This window comes from Pipistrellus hanaki (genome assembly GCF_964339955.1).
Source record: "Pipistrellus hanaki genome assembly, chromosome: X".
Taxonomy (NCBI): domain Eukaryota; kingdom Metazoa; phylum Chordata; class Mammalia; order Chiroptera; family Vespertilionidae; genus Pipistrellus; species Pipistrellus hanaki.
The window spans coordinates 65576441-65601472 of record NC_140524.1 but is presented as its reverse complement, the minus strand read 5'-3'; the positions used below and the strand labels follow the sequence as shown (position 1 = coordinate 65601472).

The 25032-nt window shown below is 41.6% G+C and overlaps 1 protein-coding gene across 10 annotated transcripts in view; it reads right to left on the bottom strand.

The window, feature by feature from the left end:
• The window catches only part of NEXMIF (neurite extension and migration factor), a 365486-nt gene extending 347411 nt beyond the window's left edge, over window positions 1-18075 (bottom strand). For 5 of the 10 annotated variants that reach the window (XM_084869416.1, XM_084869415.1, XM_084869418.1 and 2 more), the window contains exon 1: window positions 17192-18074. The gene's annotated coding sequence lies outside the window, so the exon portion shown is untranslated. Of the gene's footprint in view, window positions 1-16571; window positions 16785-17191 lie in introns of those variants that run through there. The other 5 variants (XM_084869417.1, XM_084869419.1, XM_084869420.1 and 2 more) reach the window with 2 other exon arrangements.
• Between the last annotated feature and the right edge of the window lie 6957 nt (window positions 18076-25032).

The window sequence follows — 25032 nt, the reverse complement described above, 5'->3', positions numbered from 1 at the left end:
AAGTGCAAAGGTATGGAGGCGTGCACTTGGAGAGGGCTGGCAACTGAGTATGTGGCTGGCTTTTTCAAGCTGGAGGCAAACACAAACTCCCAGCTGTTCTGAACTCCAGTTCCGAGCGAGACTCTGGGGACCCAGACTCATATGGAGAGAAACTGGACTGTCTGGCAGCGGGTGGAACTTGAGGGCAACTTTCTCTCAGAGGTGCTTGCACCGATTACAGAGGGACACTGAGACCTGGGGGCCTCTTAGGGCAGGGCTGATGGGAACCCATTGCTGTTTGCTCCACCCTGAGACTCTGCCCCATCCAAGCTGTGCACAGAGGTTTTTTACATATGAATGGCCTGGTCCTTTGAAATCTAAACTTACCTATCAAACTGCAGCTGAGGCAGAGAGACCCAGAACATCCAATAGAAGGTCCAAGGCTCTACAGCAGCTTGCCTTGCTTCACAGCTGGGCCTCATCTGGGCACCTCCAAAACCCAAAGAAGAGAAATCTGCAGTTCTCTCCATAGCTCCTTCTGGGTTGCCTCAGGCAGAGGCTAAATTAGCACCTCCTTGGCAATCCAAGAGCCAGTGTATCCAGGGGTCAGAGTAGGACCATCCAGATTACAACTCCTCAGATCCATAAGGGACGCAATCAGGGGCAGACTTAGTGAGCACCAAAGCCCCACTGAAGCAAGTCTTGTCTCCAGCACAGAAGTTCTTCCATCGTAGACATAGTTGATCCTCACAGCCAATTGACCTGGAGGTCAATTCCTCCCAGTGATACCAACAACAATCAAGGCTTAACTGCCACAAGACTGTACACACAGCCCAGAAAGGGGGGCACCAAGAGTGTCCACCTCAGGTAAATGGGGAGGCTGAGCCATTGGGCCCTATAGGACACCTAGCATACAAAGCCAATCTATCAACACAGGGTAGCAGCCAAAATGTGAAGACAAAGAAACAGGTCACAAATGACAGAAATGGAGGAAAGCAAACTACTGGATATAGAGTTCAGAACCACGGTTATAAGGTTTTTCAGGAATTTTCTAGAAAAGGCTGATAATTTTAGTGAGACCCTCGAGGATATGAAAAAGGACCAACTAGAAATTAAGCATACACTGACTGATATAAAAAATAATATACAGAGATCTAACAGCAGACTAGAGGATCACAAAAATCAAGTCAAAGATTTGAAATACAAAGAAACCAAAAACATCCAACTGGAAAAGAAAAAAGAAAAAAGAATCCAAAAATATGAAGATAGTGTAAGTAGCCTCTGGGACAACTTCAAGTGGACTAACATCCAAATTATGGGGGTTCCAGAAGAAGAGAGAGAGCAAGATACTGAAAACTATTTGAAGAAATAATGACAGAAAACTTCCCCCACCAGGTGAAAGAAATAGACTGACAAGTCCAAGAAGCACACAGAACCACAAACAAAAGGAATCCAAAGAGGTCCACACCAAGGCACATCATAATTAAAATACCAAGAGCAAAAGACAAAGAGAGAATCTTACAAGCAGCAAGAGAAAAACAGTTAGTTACCTACAAGGGAGCACCCATATGACAATCAGCTGATTTCTCAACAGAAATCATGCAGGCCAGATAGGAATGGCAAGAAATATTCAAAGTGATGAATAGCAAGAACCTACAACCAAGATTACTCTACCCAAAAAAGCTATCATTCAGAATTGAAGGGCAGATAAAGAGCAACACAGATCCGAAAAAGCTAAAGGAGTTCATCACTGCCAAACCAGGATTATATGAAATGCTGAAAGGTATTCTTTAAGAAGAGGACGAATAAAAAAGTAAATATAAAAATTATGAACAACAAATACATATCTATCAACAAGTGAATCTAAAAATCAAGTGAATAAAAAATCTGATGAACAGAATAAACTGGTAAATATAATGGAATCAGGGGCATAGAAAGGGAGTGGCCTGACAGTCCTAGGGGAGAAAGGTGTATGGAGGGTTCGGGAAGAAACTGGACAAAAATCATACACCTATGGATGAGGATAGTTGGGGGGTGGGGGGGTGAGGGCATGAGGTGGGGTAAGACCCGGGTGGAGGGGAGCTATGGGGGGGGTGGGAAGAGGAACAAATATAATAATCTAAACAATAAAGATTTAAAAAAGAAAAGAAAAGAAAAGAAAAGAAAAGAAAAGAAAAGAAAGAAAGAAAGAAAGAAGAAAGAAAGAAAGAAAGAAAGAAAGAAAGAAAGAAAGAAAGAAAGAAAGAAAGAAAGAAAGAAAGAAAAAGGGTGAGTTCAATGGCAAGGAAGGCTAATTTCAGGTTCTCTATACAGATCTGCATAGCAGTATCCTGATCTTTTGGCTCTTCTGCTTAACTGGTGATCACTGTCTTCAAAATTAAGTGGTGTATTTGGAGCCTTCTTGAGAAACAAAGTGACCAATTGAGATTTTTGGTGAGCACTCTATATCATTTCCATATCTCTGAGTAACAAACCAGGCACTCTCACCTCTTCCCCACAAATACACATATGGAATGATATAGGTAAGTCATGATCTAGGATTTAACAACTAACACCTTGGCCTTGAATTATAAAGCATGCTTATATTTCTCTTTGCAGCCTAACTTCTAAACTACTTCTTCCTCAGATGTGTATGTGTTTTTGCCTAATTTTAAGTCAAGCTACATATATCTGAAAGCTCACTATAACACTGTCACTATTCACCTTCTTTTCAACTATTCAGCCAAATGAATATGACTATGTAATTTATGAAACATCTTAACATGTCAAGGCTACAGTTTTGCAAATTCAGAATTTGTTATGAAAAAAGGAATGTTACTTATATACTATACATACAAAGCATCCATCAGGCAATGGATACATCTCTTCCCTTGCCTGTTGGATTATAGTACAGTATATAGGTGGCCCACAAAAAGAAGCACATAGAGATGTATACACAAATATAGAGAGCTAGTAAGTGAAATTGAAAACAGTGTATTTACATTAAGGATACCACTACAAGTCTAAGCAAAGAGAGACTGAAAAGGCAACAGTTATGCCAGTGCACAAAGAAGCTGTGTAATGGGGTCGACTGATTCTCTGGGCCTTGGACAAAAGTACTAACAAGTCAACATGGAGTTCTGTGAAAGAAAGAGCTCTTTCAAAAATGTTCCCACCTGGCTGAGGATAAGAGCACAGGGCCACCAAGATGCCAAATAAACCATAGATTCTACAAACTGAATCAATATCCCTTTCATAAACTACTCTTTTTTGTTAATATTTCCTCAATAAATAATCATTTCAGTCACAGAGGTGGTGTTTGTTGCTATAAATAAACCAAGTAACTTCTAACCAATAGGGGAGGCTTTCCTTTTAACAAAATGGAGTGGTACGAGAATCTGCAGCATGTTATTCCACCTCTGTTACAAGAGTTGATAGAAAGAAACTTAGTTAATAGTATGGTAAACAGAATTTCTAACAACTCTACTGGGTCCATACTGTCCAGCTGACTTCCCTGTGCTTATATCTCTCTAATACTCATAGCATCTCAGGTTTTGGAACTAAACCCCAGCCATACACCTCAGATCCAATATAAATTCTTACATAATTCTACCTGTACCACAGTATCTAAGTCCAAACTTCAATTCCTATAGAAAAAAGCTCCCTTTTAAACCCCCAGCCTTCCCAGGATGGTGATAAATGTCCCACATATGTGTTATACAATATGGCAGCCACTAACCACAGATGATTATCAAACATCTGAAATGTGACTGAATTTCAACCCTTCACTCAGTAGTAATGAGAAGCTCTGCTCTCTAATTGTCAACAGAAACTGAATGAAGAACCTAGACTTATATTTTCACCAGTAACTAACAAGGCAACATACTGCCTTCCCCTGCTATAGCAGTGTCAGAGAAAGCTAGCTAAAACATTAAATTCAAATAAGACACAGAGTCTCATAATATATTACAAAAATATCTAGGTTTCTGTAAAAAAAAAAGAAAGAAAGAAAGAAAAAGAAAGAAAAAGAAAGAAAAGAAAATCACTCATCATATAAGAATGAGAAAGATCTCCAACTGAGTGGGGGGGGAAAAACCAAAGCAAAGATGACAGAAATATTAGAATTATCTGACAAAGATTTTAAAATAGTCATGATTTAAAAAAAAGTACCTCAATAAGCAATTACAAACTGTCTTGAAACAAATGAAAATTATCTGACAAAGATTTTAAAATAGTCATGATAAAAAAGTACCTCAATAAGCAATTACAAACTCTCTTGAAACAAATGAAAAATAGAAATTCTCAGAAAAAAGAAGATGCATTAAAGAACCAAGTGGAAATTTTAGAAATAAAAAATACAATAACTAAATTATGTGTTGTTAATCCTTACCTGAGGATATTTTTCCATTGGTTTTTAGTGAAAATGGAAGGAAGGGGAAGAGACAGAGCAAGAAACATTGATGTGAGAGAGACACAGCAATTTGGTTGCCTCCTGCATGCACCCCAACCAGGGCCAAGATTGACCAGGGCTGGGAATTGAGCCTGCAACTTAGGTACCCTTGACCAGAATCTAATTGAACCAGGGACCCTTCAATTCAAAGGCCAATGCTCTCTCCACTTAGCCAAAATCAACATGCCCAAAGTAAGCTGTTGAGGAGGGTAGTACAGTGGGCTCAGTGAGAGATCAGGAGCTTGGCATACCGCAGAGATACAGGTGGAGATACAGGACATGGGAAAGGTGAAGCTGACAGGAGGTAGGGCAAATATGGAGTGAGGTGGGCTGTTCCTCATGTCATAGACTGCAAAGATGAGTTCAGAGATAGTGAGTTGGGTCTAGGACATATTGACTTTGAGATGACATCCAAGTGAAAACGCCAAGAATTCTGATGAAATAATAAAGTACCATCTTTTAAAGCATAAAAACAACAACAACAGATGACCTCTACAGAAGAATATAGAGGACTGAGGAAATAATCTGGTAACTTTCTGAACAATAGAAAAAAATTGACTGGAAAAACTAAACAAAGTCTCAGGGACTGGTGGAATTATTTTTTAAAATCTGACTTTTGTGTCAGCAGAGAGAACTGTCACAATAAGATAATGATGACTGCATAGAAAATGTATTCAAGGAAATAATGCTGAAATCCTCCCAAAATTGCTCAATGACATAAGCGTACAGATTCAAGAAGGACCATTCAAAACTGGATGAACCCAAAGAAATCCATGCCAACATACATCACAGCCAAGCTTCTGAAAACTAAAGACATTTTTTTAAAAGACAGATATTGAAAACAATGATAAAGAGATGATGTCTTACCTACAAGGCCAAGGGGGGGAGGGAGAACAGTTTCAATTACAGAAGATTTCTCATCAAAATCTATGGATGTCAGAAGGAAATGATACCTTTTTTGAGTGCTGGAAGAAAAGAAGTCCATTCAGAGACCTATATCCTGTGAAAATATCCTTCAGGAATGAAGGTGAAATCAAGAACTTCTCAGATGAAAGCAAACTATGAGAATTTGTTGCCAATAAAGTTGAATTAAAAGAATGTCTAAAGGACAGAAAGAAAATATTAAAAAAAAAGAATTTGGAAACTCAGGGAGGAAGAACAACAAAAAGAGTAAAAGTAAGAGTCACATAATTAACTTTGCTGCTCATGTTTTCTCAAGTATATTTGACAGTTGAAGCTAAAATGGCCAACTAGCCAACCTTCCAGTAGCTATGACACACACTAACCGCCAGGGGGCAGATGCTCAATGCAGGAGCTGCCAAGCTGTGGTGACTTGGCAAGTGCGGTTCTCAGGTTAAGCACCCCGGAATCGGGCTCCCTCCTCTCTGATTCCAGGTGCATCACCTGAGAACTGCCCTCTTGCAATCTGGGAGCTCTCAGAGGATGTTGGAGAGCCAGTTTTGGCCTTATCCATACAGACCAGGCCAAGGGACCCCACTGGTACACAAATCTGTGCACTGAGCCTCTAGTGGTATTATAAGAGGGAGGATAAAGGGACTTAAAAGAAAAGGCAAGGATTACTCAAACAGGTAAAATGCTGGTACTAGTAGAATGTATAAGTTATGTACAAACATTCTGGAAAGTGGTTTTGAGGGTTCTTAAAAAACTAATCATATGAAGGAGAAACCAAGATGGCGGCGTAGGTAAACACCTGGTCTGCCACCTCGCACAACAATTTCAAAACTACATCTAATATACAGGACATCTACCACCCAAAAACACGGGAAGGCTGGCTGAAAGAGAAAGGTGCGCAAGCTCTGAAAAGCTGAGGAGCCTATGTACAGAGACACTCGAATCGGGCTGGTGGCAGGTGACTGGGCACGAGGCTTTTTTTCAACCCGAAGGGAAACAAGCTCCCGATCACTTTGAAATCCAGTTTGTGGGGTCATGCGGGGGACCCAGACGCCTATAGGGAGAAGCTGGTCTGTCGGCCATAGGATCCAAAAGTGAGGATGACTCTCTTGCAGAGGTGCATGCAGCAATCACTGTTTACTGTGCTGGGTCGCAGGGATGTGGGGACTTAGAAATGCAGGGACTTGGAAATACAGAAGGGCAGAGAAGGCTGATGGCAGCCATCAATGTTTGCCATGTCCCAGCCTAGTGATTTCCTGAGACTTCGCCCCACCCTGAGGACCTGCCCAGAGGCCCTGCCCCGAGGCCCCACCCCACACATTCTACAGACCTGCCCAGGCACCACACAGCTGCTATTTCATATAACTGGCCTGTATTGTGGCAGCTTAATGATATAAATTGCAGCTCCAGCAACAAAACCGCCAAATCCCAAGCAAACAGGAGAAAACTGTAGTTCTTGCAGTAGCTCCTGCTGGGTGGCCTCAGACAGTAGCTGAACTGCACCCCGCCCCCCCCATCGGAGATTCGGAAACTAGTGTATCTTAGTGGTCGATGTGAGATGACACCAGATTTCAACTACTCTCATAAGGGACAGGTTCAAGAGACAGACTCAGTGAGTACCAAAGCCCTATGAGAACACTTCCTCCCCCATAAACATGTCTCCAGCACAGCAATTCTTTCATTATAGACACAGCGGGTCACCATAGCCAATTGGCCTGGGGGTCAATTCCTCTCAGTGTCACCAACAACAATCAAGACTTAACTACAACAAGGCTGTACACACAGTCCACAAAGGGGTGCACCAAGAGTGTCCACATCAGGCAACTGTGAGGCTGACCCATTGAACCATATAGAACACCCAGGCCCACAAAGTGACCCTACCAACTCAGGGAAACAGCGAAAATGCAGAGAAAATGAAACAGATCTCAAACAAAAAAATGGAGGAGAACAAAGACTGGATATAGAGTTCAAAAGCGTGGTTATAAGGTTTTTCAAGAATTTCCTAGAAAAGGCTGATAAATTTAACGAGACCCTAGAGGATATAAAAAAGAACCAACTAGAAATTAAACATACATTGACTGAAATAAAAAATATTATACAGAGACCCAACAGCAGACTAGAAGAATGCAAGAAACAAGTCAAAAAGCTGGAATACAAAGAGGAAAGGGGCAGAAGCAAGAAGAGAAGAGAATCCAAAAAGTTGAAGATAGTGTAAGAAGCCTCTGGGACAACTTCAAGTGTACCAATATCAGAATTATGGGTGTTCCAGAAGAAGAGAGAGAGCAAGACACTGAAAACCTATTTGAAGAAAAAATAACAGAAAACTTCCCCCACCTAGTGAAATAAATAGACTTACAAGTCCAAGAAGCGCACAGAACCCCAAACAAAAGGAATCCAAAGAGGACCATACCAAGACACATCATAATTAAAATGCCAAGAGCAAAAGACAAAGAGAATCCTACAAGCATCATGGCAAGAGAAAAACAGTTAGTTACCTACAAGGGAGCACCCATACGACTATCAGCTGATTTCTCAACAGAAACCATGCAGGCCAGACAGGAATGACAAGAAATATTCAAAGTGATGAATAGCAAGAACCTACAACCAAGATTACTCTAATCAGCAAAATTATCATTTAGAATTGAAGGGCAGATAAAGAGCTTCACAGATCCGAAAAAGCTAAAGGAGTATGTCACCACCAAACCAATATTATATGAAATGCTGAAAGGTGTTCTTTAAAAATAGGAAAAAGAAGAAAAAAGTAAATATAAAAATTATGAACAACAAATAGATATCTGTCAACAAGTGAATCTAAAAGTCAAGAGGATTAAAAATCTGAGGAACAGAATAAACTGGTGAATATAATAGAATCAGGGACATAGAATGGGAGGGGATTGATAATTCTCAGGGGTAAAGGGGTGTCTGTGTGGGGGATATGGGAAGAGACTGGACAAAAATCATACACCTATGGATGAGGACAGTGCGGGGTGGGAGAGGAGGTAAGGGTAAAGGGTGCTGTGGGGACCAGGTGGAGGGGAGTTATGGGCAGGGGGGGAGAAAGGAGAAACAATTGTAATAATCTGAACAATAAAGATTTATTATGATTTTTTAAAAAAAAATAATCATACTATATGGCCCAGCAATCACACTCCTTGACATTTTCCCCAGAAAAATGAAAACTATGTTCATACAAAAATTTGTACAGTAACCTGTACATTTTTTATTTGTAACTCAGAGCCCAGCACATGAAATCGGGTGGCCCTGCCCACCCACCCACCCACATCCCTGCCTTGACATCTGAACCTCTCCATGCAAAGCTCCAGCACACCTGGCCCAACCCTCCACCCCTCTGGCCTTCTCTGGCCACTTCAAACCCCACCCTCAGTCCCTCTAGTCTCCTTGGGCTGGTCCCACCTTCTCAGGGCGCCTCCCCGCTTCTGCCCAGTTTCCAGAGCAATGAGATGGCTCCACCCCATCATGGCCTTAGAGGAGAGAGTGGAAGCCTCCTGCCTGCTGTGCTGTTCTCCTTCCCCTGGCAGGTGGGCAGCGGGGTGCTCTGAGTGTGAGCAGTGGGTGGTAAAGGACTGGTGAGGGGGGCACTATGTGCCCTCACCCCCACCTCCCCAGCATGGGATGGTCCCGCCTCCTCTGGGCACCTCCCTGCTTCCGCCCCATCTCTGGAGCAACACCCCACTGTGCACTTGTAGGCAGCCTCCTGCGATAGGTCATTAAAGCGTTACAGTGTCCCATTAGCATATTAGCTCTTTATTGTTATGATAGCCAAAAACTGGAAACAACCAAAATGTCCTCAACAGACAAATGGTTAAACAAACTGTGATAGGTTCACACCATGGAATACTGTTCAACAATAAAAAAGGAATGTACAGTCTATACACAGAAACTTGGATGAATCTCAAAGTCCTTATGCTGAGTGAAAACAAGCCAATATTAAAAGATCACATACTCTATTAATCCATTTATATAACATTTTAAAATGTTAAAACTATAAATTTAGAAAAAAAAATGATTAGTGATTGCCATGGGTTAGAGATAGTGGGGATGAGGAGGATCAGTGTGACTATAAAGAGAATCTAAGGCTGGCACAAGAGAGATGGTTATGATGATGGAATAATACTTTGTCTTTGATTGCAGTGTTAGTTACACAAATCTACTGGTATGATAAAATGGTATGGAACTGAACGCATCCATTGTTCCAATGTCAAGTTCATAGTTTTGATATTATACTATAGTTATATAAGATGTAACCATTTAGGAAACTTGGTGGAGGGTACATAGAGCCTCTCTGTCCTTTCAACTTCCTGTGAATCTGTAATAATTTCAAAATTATAAAAATCATGTTACTGTGGCAGGCAGAGTAATGGCCCTACAAAGTAGTCCATGACCTACTCCTAGAACCTATAAATAAGTTATGTTTTATGGTCCACAAAGAACTAAGGTTACAGATGGAATTAAGTTTGAAAATCATATAATCTTGAGGTAGGAGATTATCCTCATTATTCATCCAGGTAGACCCAATGTAATTACAGGGGATTTAAAAGTGGAAGAGGGAGGCAGAAGAATGAGAGTAAGAAAAGGAGATGTGACAATAGAAGCAAGGAAAAGGAGTTTCTCCTAAAGCTTCCACAAAGTAATTCATCCCTTCTCACACCTTGATTTTAATGCAGTGAAACCAATTCAGATTTCTCACCTCTAGAAGTATATTATAATAAACTTACGTTGTTTTAAACCACCAAGCTTTTGGTAATTTGTTATATCAGCAATATAAAATGAACACAACCACCAACTAGGAGTAAAAGACTAACCCACTCAAAGATGGATAATTGGCTTTTCACAGAGTACTATAACCATGGCTAATCTTATTTGCAATTCCACATTGCCAATGATAGAAATCTTGCCCCAAATTTTCAGGAAAAGAAACAACCCCCTCCTCTCCCTATTAAATGGGATCTGCTTAGCCAATGCAGAAACAAGAATATAGGCATTTGTGCCATGGAAGATGGAAATGTTATCTTAACTTAGCTAGAAATACCTGTTTGCCAAGGAATTTCCTGCTGTGTTATGAAAACAAGGCATCATATTTATTTTCTAAAAGGGAGAATATAGAAATGATAGAAAAATGCATTGAATTAAAAAAAATGGTGGGATAAATTAATACAGGTGGTAAACTGGCCTAGCCAGAAACAACACTAATTTCCTATAAGAGAATAGAATGTGTTTTATTATTTTTCTGTCCCCAGTATCCCATATACATAATAGATGCTCAATAAATGTTAGCTGAATGGAATTAGAAATTATCAGTAATAGACCCTTCCTGATTCAGAATTCTATTAGCCTTTACACTGTACTATACTCCTAACTGCTAAGACAAAAAGCAAAGAGACAAGCAATAAACATTTATTTATGGTTAGGAACATCACCTATTACCATCTCCCAACCTGCATAGCATAGATATGGCATATACAGTGTTAGTGTTCACAGAACCTATTTTGCTTTTAATATATGATGCTAGATCTTCAAGATGGCTAATACTCCAAAAGGCCCATGAGTCCCAAGGGTCCTTATGAAGATATTTGGACTCCATCACCATACCTAACAATCACTGCTTGCAAGAATTCTCAATTTTTCTCAAGGTCATTGGCTTAGGGAAATAGAGATAGTGAAACAGACAAAAGAAAAGAAGAGATGGGAGCAGATAAACACAAGTGAAATTTTATTAAATATATTTTATATATTAATAGTGAACTTGTGGAGGGTGAGGGCTAAACAGACATCTGTAAGCATCTGAAAGTTGACAAGTCAAGGATTTGAGGAAACTAGCCTTGACTTGTTCTTGGTGAGAATAGAAATATCAAAGTGAATGCTAAATGATGCTTTTTCATAATAAAAAATGCCTGTGAAGGCTAATCAGAAAAATGCTTGCCACAGTAGCAGAGAGCTGTAGCCCATAAGTATACTAATAATGGGCTATTTGAGAGTCATTTTCATGACTTCCATTTCATGCTACTGTGACCATGATAGCCATGCAACAGCAATTTTTGTAACAATTTGACAGAGGCTACTACATAGGTATTTTAACACATAATACATGGTTGGATTTCCTGAAAATGTATGCAAGTGTCATATATGTAAATGTTTACTTTTCTGAAGAGAGTATCTTTGGCATTCATTGAATGTTCACAGGGGTTCATGCCAAAATAAAGGTTAGAAACCCCTAACCTAGATGGTGATGGCCCATCTACTGTCCTACTCAGTAAAGCACATTTCAGAATGTATTGCAGCTATTTAGTAACCAGAGACAACAGGTTTCTGTTCAATCAAGTTGCAAAATCTGGTCTCTGGGTTACTAAACCATGAATGCCAGGAGGGCAGACGGATTTTAGTAGCACCACAAAATTTCGGTTACTATAATAGGCAGGAAATAAAATATCACTATTGACATTTTTATTCAAGCAAACAAATTCACACCTGGATTTCACTTTTTGTGCCATCCCTCTGCCACTCTACTAGGTTCTGGACAATCTCCCAAACCCTAGATATCATGTGATAAGTATATGCTCAGGAAATGTGGACTCATTTTTATATTGGCCTGAGTAAAACTCAATTACAAAGGGGAAGTTTCAAAACATAGGCAAAAACAACTCCAAATGGGCTCCACGTTTTTTTCTTGTCTTCATGATTTCTTTTACCATAGCAGGCCATATTGGCCAGGGGACCATAGTTTTTGATGCCTGCCCTAGATCAATGAAAGCCAGCCATGGGTATTTAGGACTAGAAGACAGTTTTAAAGGTTATCTTGTCCATTATATAAAAGGAAAGTGTAAATATGTACATGAAATATACCCGTATTTTCCGGCGTATAAGATGACCCTCTAATTTTACAGTTAAAACATAGGTTTAGGCCTATACTCGCTGTATAAAACTACCCCCCACTTCAAAGAAAAGACTTTGCCGTCAAGATCTGCAGGTAATTTTTGTGCAATTTTGGTCTTTTGCCCCCGATTTTCGGTTAACTTTTTTTCATTTCAAAAGTCGTCTTATACCCCGGAAAATACGGGTACATATATAAATATGTATTTACATATCTGGCAATACCACATGCACATTATTCTGGTCAGAGAGACAGTTATCTGTGCACTTCTTAAAACATATTCTAAAAGAAATTCACACTTCCATTGGTACCATACTCATTTTGCAAGTACCATTGTCAGGATAATCTTTCTAAACTTAAATGGCTCCTGATATGCTTTAATCAGCCACTCTCCAAAATGCAGATAGTACCTCCTTGTGTATGTGTGTGAGTTTGTGCACACATGTGTGCATGTACACACACACACACACACACACACACACACACACACACACTGGAGGGGTGTTAAATAATTTCTGGGGTTCTTATCATCCAGAAATATTTCTTAGCTAGGAAAAGGATAGGCTGAACCAGTTAAGGGACTATGACATCTTCAAAGCTCATTATACCCCCTGCCAAGTTTTACAAATATAACCATCTCCCCAAATCAAGAAGCATGCTTTGATTTTAAGGTAGCTCTATTTAGGTGACCATAGAACTTTTTGTCCAAATTGGGACACTTTTAGGGGTGAAATAAATACCCTGAGACAATAGATATAAAGCACAACATATGGCCGCACTATAGTTCTCCATAGAGGAAATGTATTAACTTCCCCCAAACAAAATGAAAATATATGCCTGTTCTGGATGAGGGACTTCTACTTAAGCAGTGAGGCCCAGGGTATAACCTTGTTGTCTAACCCCCCCTCAAGTTAAACATTAGGAGCAGCATCTTGATTAAGTTAGTTGCATAACACTAACAGGCTACTTAGTGGGGAGAGGTGTGACTTTTTAAATTGAGTTTGGAGGTGTATGAGAAAATAGATAATTTTTATATCAAAATCATATTACTTGGATATAGAAGATGATCTATTGAAGTGCTTTTTAGAAAAATAAAAATTATGTTCATATTACTTAGTCCTGAAGACCTCAGTCCTTTTTTCCATTAGAGAACAAGGGAGGGAAAGACATCAGTTCAGTGTTTATCTACAGAAAGAGACCAATAAGAGCACATTCCGAGCAGAGGCTTTCAAATCATTGTGGTCAATGAAGGACCCTTGGGGAGAGAGACAGAGTGTTCTCACCCCCTTATCTGGTCCAGTTAAGACCCTACCTTCACTAAAAGGCATCCTTCCCCTACCCTCCACTTTCCTGGCTGACCCCACCCCAAACCAGATTTCTCCAAGGTTGTGATATGCCTAATGTTGCATAAGGTCAGTATTGTTTGAGAAGAGAGAGGAATATTCACCTCTTCCTAAAACAAAATTTTATGCATGAGAGAAAACTCTGAAATTAAAGGTAGTCTTATGTGATGCAGTCTTGCCAAATGCCCTTTGTTTTGTTTCCAATGAGCCCTGGAGAAGTGGCATGGAGAGCCCAACAAGTCCTTTGTGTCTAACCCTGTGATCTAGGTTTTGAAAAGGTGGAGAAACAGTCAATTAGGGCAACTTTTCAGAGGCGGTAAAATGGAAAAAATAAAGAATTAAAATGTGCAAATCTGCTTTCCCCATCAAACCGAAGAGGGATAAAGCAGGGAAACCTACTCCTTAGTATATTATTTCTCTTCCCTATCATTACTTTGGTCCTTTACTCCTTTTCCTTACAGCAAAGCAGAACACTTAAACCATGTATGTGTCAGCAGATAAATATATGTAAAGATAATGTAACAGGGTCAAAAGTCAATTAGAATCTTTTTTTTATTTTCCCCTTACTAAGGAATTTGGAGAGAAAAAAATAATTCACTAGAACTAGATTAGGAACAGCAACTGCAATCAATGCTTCTTTGGTAAAGCTAGTCCCTCACCAAAGCAAGTACTTCCATGAGACTAGGATCTCCACAGTGATTGAAATCCACAAGTATATATTTAAATGTTTAAAATCCAGCACTTATCACTTTTCCTATCCCTCTTTTCTCACCTCTTAAACACAGGCAATACCACCACATCTTTACTTCTCTCTGTTCTAGGGAGTTTACAGGTAATTAGAAGATTGTAGAAAAAGAAAAAGAGAGAAGGTCTGAGTAAAGCAAGACAAAGTGGCAATGTTCTGCATTTGTTTAACTTTGGCAGCAGGATGTTTTGTGTGTGTGTGTGTGTGTTAAAAAGCATTGATGCATTGAAGATTTATTCATTGAACAGGTTGATTTAACAAACTTGATGCATGTCTAATTTTCTAGGTGCTTACAATAATTGTTATACATTTGTCAGAGCTATTATTTAGCCAAATATTTGTTTTAAAAGTATATTTCTTTAAATGGCTTTCTCTAGCCCACAGCACAATCAAACTGTGGTTCATTTTAGTTATGTCATGTCATGTTATGTATGTCATGTTATGTATGTCATGTTATGTTATGTTATGTTATGTTATGTTATGTTAACAACAGCTATTTAGTAGAGGTATCTAAAATCTAATCTTCCTGGGGCCATTTAGTCTCCACCCAAAATCTATTATTTTTTCCCTAGTAATAAATTTTTGGTTAAATCACATCAGAGGGAAAAATTTTTTAATATGTACAATGTCTTTTCACTTTTGACTTACAAAGAAAATAAGCTTCTCAAAATACTGTTAAAATAATAAATGTGAATGCTGTTAACCTAAGAATTGGTTATAAGGATAAAAGGATATGATTTTGTGTGTGCATGAGTGTGTGTCTGTGGGTGTGAAAATGGTTTGGACAGCTAGGGGAGAGCATAACAGAAAGTAAATGGAGTCAAATTTCAAGTCTTAAATTTGTTGAATAAGCCTACTATATCTGTATACATGTCCAAAAATTATATTTTTCCAACTCAAATTAATGCAATCTATCTAGGTTCTGGGGGAGATAAAATATTGGAAGGAATTTCCAAGGAACAAAAATGTCTAATTACTAGCTGCCATGGCTTCCTTGAGTTCCTGTATTGTAAATATGCCATTTGCAAAAGCAAGAGACTCATTTTGACCTCCCAGGTCAAGGAGTGTGGAGACTAGGAAAGATGAGGTGGGGGTAGAGAAAGAGAAATCCCACCACCACACAAGTAAATCTTTGACCTAGTAAGAAAACATGTTTTTTGTTGATGTTACTGGGTAAAATGTACCAGTCTTCCAGAAATTAGACACTGTAATAAAAATGTACCAGCACAAATTTAAATTGCTCACTAGACAGATGGTTAATTATATTCACAGCCACATACTTCACTGGGATTGAGTTTCAGACACCAGTCAGTTTTATTTGATTAGCTGAATTGCCAGTTAATATGTAAAATGACAGTTACTTAGGGCTTTTTTGTTCTCTTCTTAAAATATTTTAAGTAAGTGTAAATTCTCAGCCATGAGAATGTCATTGCTGTAAATAAAATTTTTGAACATATGTTGCCGTATAGGTACAAGATGTAAGGGAAATTCATACTTGGAGACCCAAATGATCTCTACAGTTCAGGGAAGACCATTGAACACCTTTTTTCACCAAGCAAAATATTTCAGAACCTATCAGCATACTCTGCTCCTCCACCAAAAACAACGGAGAAATTCAAATCCAGGGTTAATGTGCTTTAGATGCAAAAACAAAAACAGCCCAGCAGCCCTACACACAAAGCATATATTTTCAGATAACAGTCTAGAAAATGGAATGTTAGGGAAAGAATAAATTAGCTAAGTATACTGCACATGATTCAACAATTCAGGGAGCCAAAACGCAAAAGCAAAATATGAAACCCACTTATTCAAAATATAATGAGAAACTAGACAAAAATCAAGTGTGCTGGTGTTGAAATGGGGATGCCATTTTTTTTTTTAACTTTGAAAAAAGACAGAAAACCTTGCACGGGTGATTCAGTCCCTCAGGAATCAGACCAACAGAAGCAGTCATGATGAAACCACTGGATTCCTCAGCAGACTGGCGCCAACTCAGCTGCGCGTTTTCCACACTTTCCCAGAGCAGGCCCGCTCCCCTCGCAGGCTCTTGGCCTCCCCATCCCACCGGGTGTGCCAGATCCGATGGACGTGTGTGGTGTGGCTGGGCACGGCTAAAGAAGCACCAGAAGCCATGCAAGAGAGGGGCAATTTGACTGCCATACAGAGAAGGAAGGGACCTCCGGGTAATTTTCACAAAGGTGACAAGCTGGGTGAAGCTTGACAGAGCCCCAATTTAGACCCTCCAGCAGCCTCTATCAATCAGCTCGTACTCACAGGCATTCTGTGGTCCTCTGGCAGCGCCCCGCGTGCGGGGGGTTCAGGAGGTGTGGGCCGCGGTGCTGCGCACCTCTGCCGTTTTGACCCTGGCTCATGATCCCAACCATAGTGGGTTTTCCCACTCACCCATAAGCCTGCGGTGTCTGTGCCTATTCCCTGGCCAGGGTCTCCAGGGCAGCAGCCCGAAAGGAGGCTGGTCCCCACTGCCTGGCCCAGTGCATGTAAGCGCGGCAGCTCAAGCCGCTCCCCGCCACCCCACCCCCCTACCCCTCCCCCCCAACACACACACACACACACACACACACACACACCCTCCTTCCTCCACTCCCCAAACCCCTGCGCTCCAGCACCGAGGCCTTTCCTAGATTGCAGGGCTTGTCAGGACCAGCTGAGCCGGGAACCGCGCGCCCCCGCGGCCTTGCTACTTAGTACACAGATACGCACACGCACGCCATTCTCACACAGATACCCTCCCTTCCGTCTGCCCTTCTTTCTCCTCTCTCTTGGCCTCCCCCAATTCCTTCCATCCCCTGTCGTCGCCACCCGGAGCCAGCTGGAAGCCAGCCGGGGAGCCGGTGAGAAGACCAGGGGGCTAGATGGCAGCGTCTGTAACTCACCTCACAGGCTGACTCCTGGGGTGCACGTTGCTGGCGGGTTGCGGCTGCTGGTGCTGGAGCGAGCACCGCCACAGTGAAAGCTGGGCTCCCGTCACCACCACCACCGTTGCTCTAGCTGCTGCTGCTGCTGCTGCTGCTGCTGCCGCCGCCGCCGCCGCCGCCGCCGCCGCCGCCGCCGCCGCTGCTGCTGCTGTCACCACAACCTCTGCCTGAGCTCCATGCGCCAGGCCCAGCAGGTGGACGCGCCTCTCTCCCTCAGGCGCTGATGCTGCCTTGCTAGATGGAGTCAGAGCTGTAGGGCTCTGGCCCTGGAACTCAGTGTCTCTGTGGCTGCCAGATGCTCCAGGGATCCGCACTTGGCCCGCACAAGCGCTAGCTCTTGCAGTGGCTACCTCAGGAGACGGCTGTGCGCATGGCGCTGGAGCCCGCTCAGTGCGGTAGCAGTGGCTGGTGGCGGGAGGGAGAGAGAAGGAGGAAAGCTGCTAATGTCACTACCCTGCTAAAGCTACTGCTAAATGCTGCTACTGCTACTGCTGTGACGGCGGCGGTGGCAGCAGCGGTGACGGCTGCTGCTGCTGCTGCTGCTGCTGCTGCTGCTGCTGCTGCTGGCTTTCCTTCCCGGATTCTCCCTCTGCCTCGGCTCCCTCCTCCCTCTTTTTCCTCCTCCTCTTCTTCCTCCTCCCCCTCCTCCTCCTTCCGCTGCTTTTCTCAGAGCCTCTGCTGGCGCTGCCTGGTCTCCTCTTCCCCCTGAGCTGCCACTGCCCATTCAGAAAGATGCCCAGATTGGGACTACCTCAGCTGCCACCATCGCTATTGCCTCTGCCATTGTTTCCTCCAATACGGCTGTTCTTGTTGGACGCGTTCCCCTTTGCCTCCCTTCACCACCACTGTCCTCCCTTTATCTCCTGTTTTCTCTACCCTCTCTGAGGTCCTTTCCCTATGTGCCCCTTCCCACTCTGTCCGTCTGTCCCTCCCTTCCCTCAGACTCCCGGGAGCGCGCACTGCGCAGCCACCTGTCATAAAGGGCGCGCACCCCCTTACCCACCCTCACCCCAACCCCCACTCATTCTTGCAGCTATCCCTGTCCACTGTACCAGTAAAGCGTTCTTCCCCAGCAGACATTCAGCCGGACACCCCTCTCCCACATCTTTTAGGGCAGCTATGTGTACAGAGAGGGGCGCTCTGAAGTTTGGGGAAAAATATCTCAATGGCTTCTTTCCCAAACATGCAACCATTCAACCTCTACCTGCCTTTAATTTCAGAGCCTAGGCCTCCAGAAGGGTAGATCATATTGGAAGGGTTAGATGAATGGGCATTTCCTAGAGAATTGGACAGGAGGGTTTTTTGTTGTTTGTTTTTTTGTTTGTTTGTTTGTTTGTTTTTGGAATACTGAAAGAGAAAAAAGGGAACGTGAAATGTACCAGGAAGAAAATGGGATCTGCTCCACTACTGTATTGAAGAAATCCCTTAGGTGGTCATACCCCTTCAGAATTCCTGAGAACCCAACAGTAAACAGCAAGGGGGTGGAGCCCAACTTAGAAAAAAAAACATCCAGCACTCCTGGAGCCCGGGGTGCAAGGTAGGGCCTGGGTCCCTGGAGCCAAGATAAGATATTATAAGGTTGGTACCAGAGCAGGAGGAGTCAAACTAAGCTACTTTGTGTGCACTTGCTCCAGCAAGCCATCGTAACACACAGCTTCACTCAGGCAATGCCTGATTTCAGGTTTCTCTGCTGCCATGGCTGCAGGCTTATTTTGCTGCCAATGTTCAGGCTTGGAGACCTGATGTGTGCAATTCACCACCACCCTCAACAGAATCTCTATTGTCTGTCACAAAACCCCTTCCCAGAAATAATAGCACAAGTTGGTAGGAGAGGGACTATTTCCTTTTCCCTGGCAAAGTAGAAGAAACAAGTGTTTTTGGATATCCCATTGCCATTAAGGTCTGAGAAGTCTAATCAAGTTTGAAGCACTCTCCTTGGGTCTTTCATTGCTAAGTCATAATGTCTTTGTCTAGGCATAGGAGGCCCTTTTACAATTCTTCATCTATATGCCTTGGTTTCTGCCATCTCACCTGCTTGAAATACTCTTGCCCTCCCCCTCTCATTTTATACCTATGAAACTCATCCATAAATAAAACGTATCCTTAAATAATTGACAGTTAATAAGACCTTACTATATTCCAGACACTGTGCTAAGAAATTTACATAAATTATTTTATTTAATCCTCACAAAAAAACACAATTTTATTACTTCCATTTTACAGGTGAGAACATTGAGCCACAAATAAATTATATGTAAATATCTTAAGACTAGAAGTAATATCTTTTTTGTCTTGTATCTGTCAGGCACTGTGGAAATACATTTGTATCTCTCAGGTACTGAGGTAAATGTGAAGAAAAATAATAATTGGCCTCAGTCCTCAAAAACAAACAAAAATGTCACCCATTTATTGACTGGATCTCATGTCCACTTTTCCCATTCTTGAAAAGCACATTGTTTTCATTTGTATGAACTATGTATGCTATGTTCCCTTTTTAAAGTTAGTTACCAGTTATAATTAGTGTCAGTTACCATCATCCAAAGACTACCAGGAACACACCAGTAGTTGAACGAGTTGGGTTTATTATTTGTTATAGTAAGAGAGAGTGTACACCATAGTTATTATGGGCTGAACTGTGTCATCTTCAAATGTGACTATACTAGTATTCGGAGATAGGGTCTTTAAAAGGATAATTAAGTTAAAATGAGGTGGATAGGGGGGCCCAAATCCAATCTGTGTCCTTATAAAAGGAGAAAATTTGGACGCATAAAGAAACACAAGGGGTACATGCATACAGAGAAAAGACCATGTATGGACACTGAAACGGCAGCCATCTACAAGCTAAAGAGAAAATTCTCAGTAGAAACCACACCTTCCAGCACCTTGACCTTGGACTCCTAGCCTCCAGAACTGTGAGAAAATAAAATTCTTTTGTAGAAAATGATCAATCAGTGGTATTTTTATAGTAACCTTAACAGAGTAATATAATAGGGAACCAGGCAGTGTCTTAGTAAAAGGGTAGTAGAAAGAACTTGTTACAGGATTTGAGCTTTGATTGGGTAATTTGGGGAAGAGTCTAGGAAAGTTGGGGTTCATTCTGTATTGATGGTTGTCAAGAAGCAAAGATAATTTTATGATTGGGCATCTTAATAAATCTTACTTATAAGAAGAGCAGACTGAAGTGAACATAAAGCTTTTGGGAGTAGCACAATGATCTTGTTTTTGTCTGTGCTTATACTAAATTATGAAGTGGCAGCCCCACCTCTATTTCTCTCCAGGCCTCCACTGGGGCTGCTGATCAGCCCCGCATTTCTGAATAGGGCCCATTGATAGGCCCAGAGATGCTGACTGGCATAGAAATTGACCAATCAGAACCAAATCTGAGTGAAATGTGAGGAACCAATGGCTACCTAGAAGGCAGAGCTTTTGACACTGACTGGCATAGAAACTGACCAATCAGAACCAAATTGGCAGGCAGAGGAGGGCAGTTGGGGACCAGATCAGGCTGGCAGGGGAGGGCAATTAGGGGTGATCAGGTAGTTAGGGGCGATCAGGCCAGCAGGGAAGGGAAGTTGGGGGCAACCAGGCCAGCAGGGGAGGGCAGTTGGGGGTGAGATCAGGCCAACAGGGGAGGGCAGTTAGGGGTGATCATGCAGGCAGAGGCAGTTGGGGGCAAGATCAGGCTGGCAGGGGAGGGCAGTTAGGGGTGATCAGGCATGGAGGCAGAAGCAGTTAGGGGCAATCAGGAAGGCAGACAGAGAGGTTAGGGGCGATCAGGCAGGAGGCAGAGGGGTTAGGGGCAATCAGGCAGGCAGGCAGAGGCAGTTGCGGGTAATTAGGCAGGCAGGCAGGTGAGCGGTTAGAAGAGCAGTCCCAGATTGCGAGTGGGATGTCCGACTGCTGGTTTAGGATAGGGCCTAAATCATCAGTCAGGCATCCCTCAAGAGGTCCCAGATTGCAGAGGGTGCAGGCTGGGCTGAGGGAACACCGCCCCCCCCCCCCCCCCCCCCCCCCCCCCCCCCCCGTGAATGAATTTTGTGCACCGGGTCACTAGTGTTATCAGAATAATCTTGTCTGATGTCAGTATTTTGTGAGATTTTTTTATGTCCAACAGGAAAACAACATGGCATACCTGTGAATGCCAGGCCACTTTTCAGATACCAGAGGCTGATTTTTCTTTCTTTTTCATATATTACTACTTAACATCATTTATTAGTTGTAACTAACTTGGCCTTAGGCAAGTTATTTTACTTCTCCGTACCTCAGCTTCCTCACCTATAATTGAGGGAAATGGAATTAAACATAGTGTTGTTGTAGGAACTAAATGAATAAATATAAATATACATATAATGTTAGAACAGTGCTTGGAACATAAGCAACAGTATTCATTGAATGTGGGCTATTATCCATTTCTGTCTTCTCCAACTGACCATTTTGCATGAATTATACATTATTATAGTTATGTATTTGTACTTTCTCCCTTACTACAGTGTGAGCTCTTTGAGGGCAAGGATAATGCTTATTGCCATAATAATGATAGCTAAGTTTTATTGAGTGATTTCAATGAGTCATGTACTGCTATTAACTGTAGGTTCTCCAAGAAAACTTCTGAAATCTATAGGTGTCTTCCTCTGTGCCTCCATAGAACCTGTGCTTACCTTAGTAACTATTACTCAGCATATAATACAATCATTATCTGATTACGTGTCTTCTTTCCCTTCTAAACTCTTTCTTTATAGAGAAGAAAGCAGGTATTGTTTTAAATTTACAAATAAAAGTTGTATATATTTAATGTATATGATGTGAAATTTTGACTTACATATATATGTTGGAATTATTACCATAATCAAGATAATTATAGATTGTGCTGCTATGAACATAGGGGTGCATATATCCTTTCTGATTGGTGTTTCTAGTTTCTTGGGATATATTCCTAGGAGTGGGATTACTGGGTCAAATGGGAAACAGCCTAGGTGCCCGTCAGCAGATGATTGGATCAAAAAACTATGGTACATCTGCACAATGGACTACTATGCTGCCATAAAAAAGAAAAAATTCTCATCATTTGCAGCAACCTGGATAGAATTGGAGAACATCATGCTGAGTGAAATAAGCCAATCAATGAAAAAGAAACACCACATGACCTCACTCATTTATGGATAATAAAGAACATTATAAACTGATGAACCAAAAGATAGATATAGAGACAGTAAAGCAACAAGCAGACTGTCAAATTACAGCAGGGAGGGGAGGGAGATCTGGGGGAGATAATAGATCAACCAAAGGACTTGTATACATACATATAAGTACAACCAATGGACATAAAACTCTGAGGAGGGAGGGTATGTATGGGAGGGAGGGAGGGGGGCAAAAAAAATCAATAAAATATATTTTTTAAAAGATAATTAACATATCCATTGCTCACATTATTACAATGTATTTTGGTCTGGTGAAAACACTTAAGACACATGTGTCAAACACAAGGCCCACGGGCCAAATCCAGCCCGCCAGGCCTTGCAATGTGGCCCGCACCGCGCTGTCATCACTGCACTCCGCTGTCAGTTTATGACATTGTCAGTTTATGACTGTTCAGTAAACCATTCGGCCCGCGATTTAGGCTGGATTTTAGATTTTGGCCCCTTCTCTGATTGAGTTCGACACCCCTAACTTAAGATTAATTTTCTTAGCAAATTTCAAGTATAAAACACAGCATTATTAATTACAGTTACCATGCTGTATATTAGATCTCCAGAACTTACTCATCCTGCTAACTGCAACTTTATGGCCTTTGACCAACAATCCCTAGCAACTACCATTCTATTCTCTGTTTTTATGAATTTAACCTTTTTAGATTCTACATGAAAGTGAGATCACACAGTATTTATTTTTCTGCATATGGCTTATCTCACTTACCTTAATATCCTCTAGGTTCATCCATGTTGTCACATGTGGCAAGATTTACTGCTTAGACTGAATAATATTCCAGTGGTGTGTGTGCGTGAGTGTGTGTGTGTGTGTGTGTGTGTGTGTGTGTGTGATATTTTTATCTATTCATCTATTGATAGACACTTGGTTTGTTTCATTATCTAGTTTATTGTGAATAATGTTACAATGAACAGGAGAGTTAGATACCTCTTCAAAATACTGATTTCACTTGAGTGAATGAAATTTGTGCACTGGGGGGGGGGGGGTGTCCCTCAGCTCAGTCTGCACCCTCTCCAATCTGGGTCCCCTTGAGGGATGGGTGGTCAGACATCCCTCTCACAATCCAGGATTGCTGGCTCCAAACTGCCCTCCCCTGCAGGCTTGCCCCCCCCCCAACTGCCCTTCTCTGCTGGTCTGGTGATCCCTAACTTCCCACTATTACCCTCCCCTGCAGGCCATTTTGTGGTGGCCATCTTGTGGTGGCCATCTTGTGTCCACATGGGGGCAACCATCTTGTGTCTTGGTATGATGGTCAATTTGCATATTACTCTTTTATTAGTTAGGAGATATATATATATATATATATATATATATATATATATATATATATATATATATTATTGATTTTTTTATAGAGAGGAAAAGAGAGGGATAGAGAGTTAGAAATATCGATGAAAGAGAAACATCGATCAGCTGCCTCCTGCACACCCCCTACTGGGGAGGTGCCACAACCAAGGTACATGCCCTTGACCAGAATCGAACCTGAGACCCTTCAGTCTGCAGGCTAACAATCTATCCACTAAGTTAGTTGTCAGCAAACTGTGGCTCATGAGCCACATGTGGCTCTTTTGCCCCTTGAGTGTGGCGCACAGGTACAGTGCAATTGAAACTTTGTGGCCCATGCACAGAAGTCGTTTTTTTGGCTCTCAAAAGAAATTTCAATCGTTATACTGTTAATATTCGTCTCTGTTGACTAATGAGTTTGCCAACCACTGCACTAAGCCAACCTGGTTAGGGTGAGAATGGATACTTTTAACTTTGGTGCCCATATCCCACCATAGTGCCTATCAGAGGCATTCAATTAAAGGCAATAATCAGATTTTGACTACATTCCTTCCTTTGTTTAGGATGGAACTTAGGCCAAGCAGCTGTCTTAGCCCACATCACCCCTTTTCCTGGGGTTTTATTGACAAAAAGTAACAAAGACTCTCTTACATAGTCATTCTCACTGTAAGGTAAATCTAAAGGACATAATTACTGTGAGACTTCAATGCAAGGTGCATTTGGGAACGATTGCCCCCCTACTATTTAAAAGTCAGCTATAGCATGTCCATTGGGGCAAAGTGTGGTAATGAAGAAGTGTAAGACTAGGACCTAGAATCTTGGGTTTTTACCTGAATTTTGCCACTGATAAACTGTGTGATATTCAGAAAATTGCTGAACCTCTCAGATTCTTTGTTTCTTCCTGTGAGAAATAGAGAGCATAATTGCTTTATTCACTGCCTAATAGAGCTCGATTATGAAGATTAAATGAGAGTTTACTGGAGTTTCTTTTTATGGAAAAACACTTAACTCCTCAGTTACTTCCATGGGTGATTTGTAGCCTTTCAGATGCCACCCAATTGTCAAAGGTGTTGTGGTTTTCAGCCTGATATAAACCTTAATAGTCCCGCAATGGCCAGTGTGCAGGGAAGGGAAATATAGTGTTTGGAATTGGTGAGAGAGACATAAGAGGTATTGCCATCCTGCAGCTGGTCTCAGAAAGTTTCTTTCCATCATGCTGAGAACAGACACAGGATGGTTTTTAGCTTAAATTTATATTCTACCTTAACCCAGAGAAATAAAATAAGGTGAATGACAGAATAACATTATCA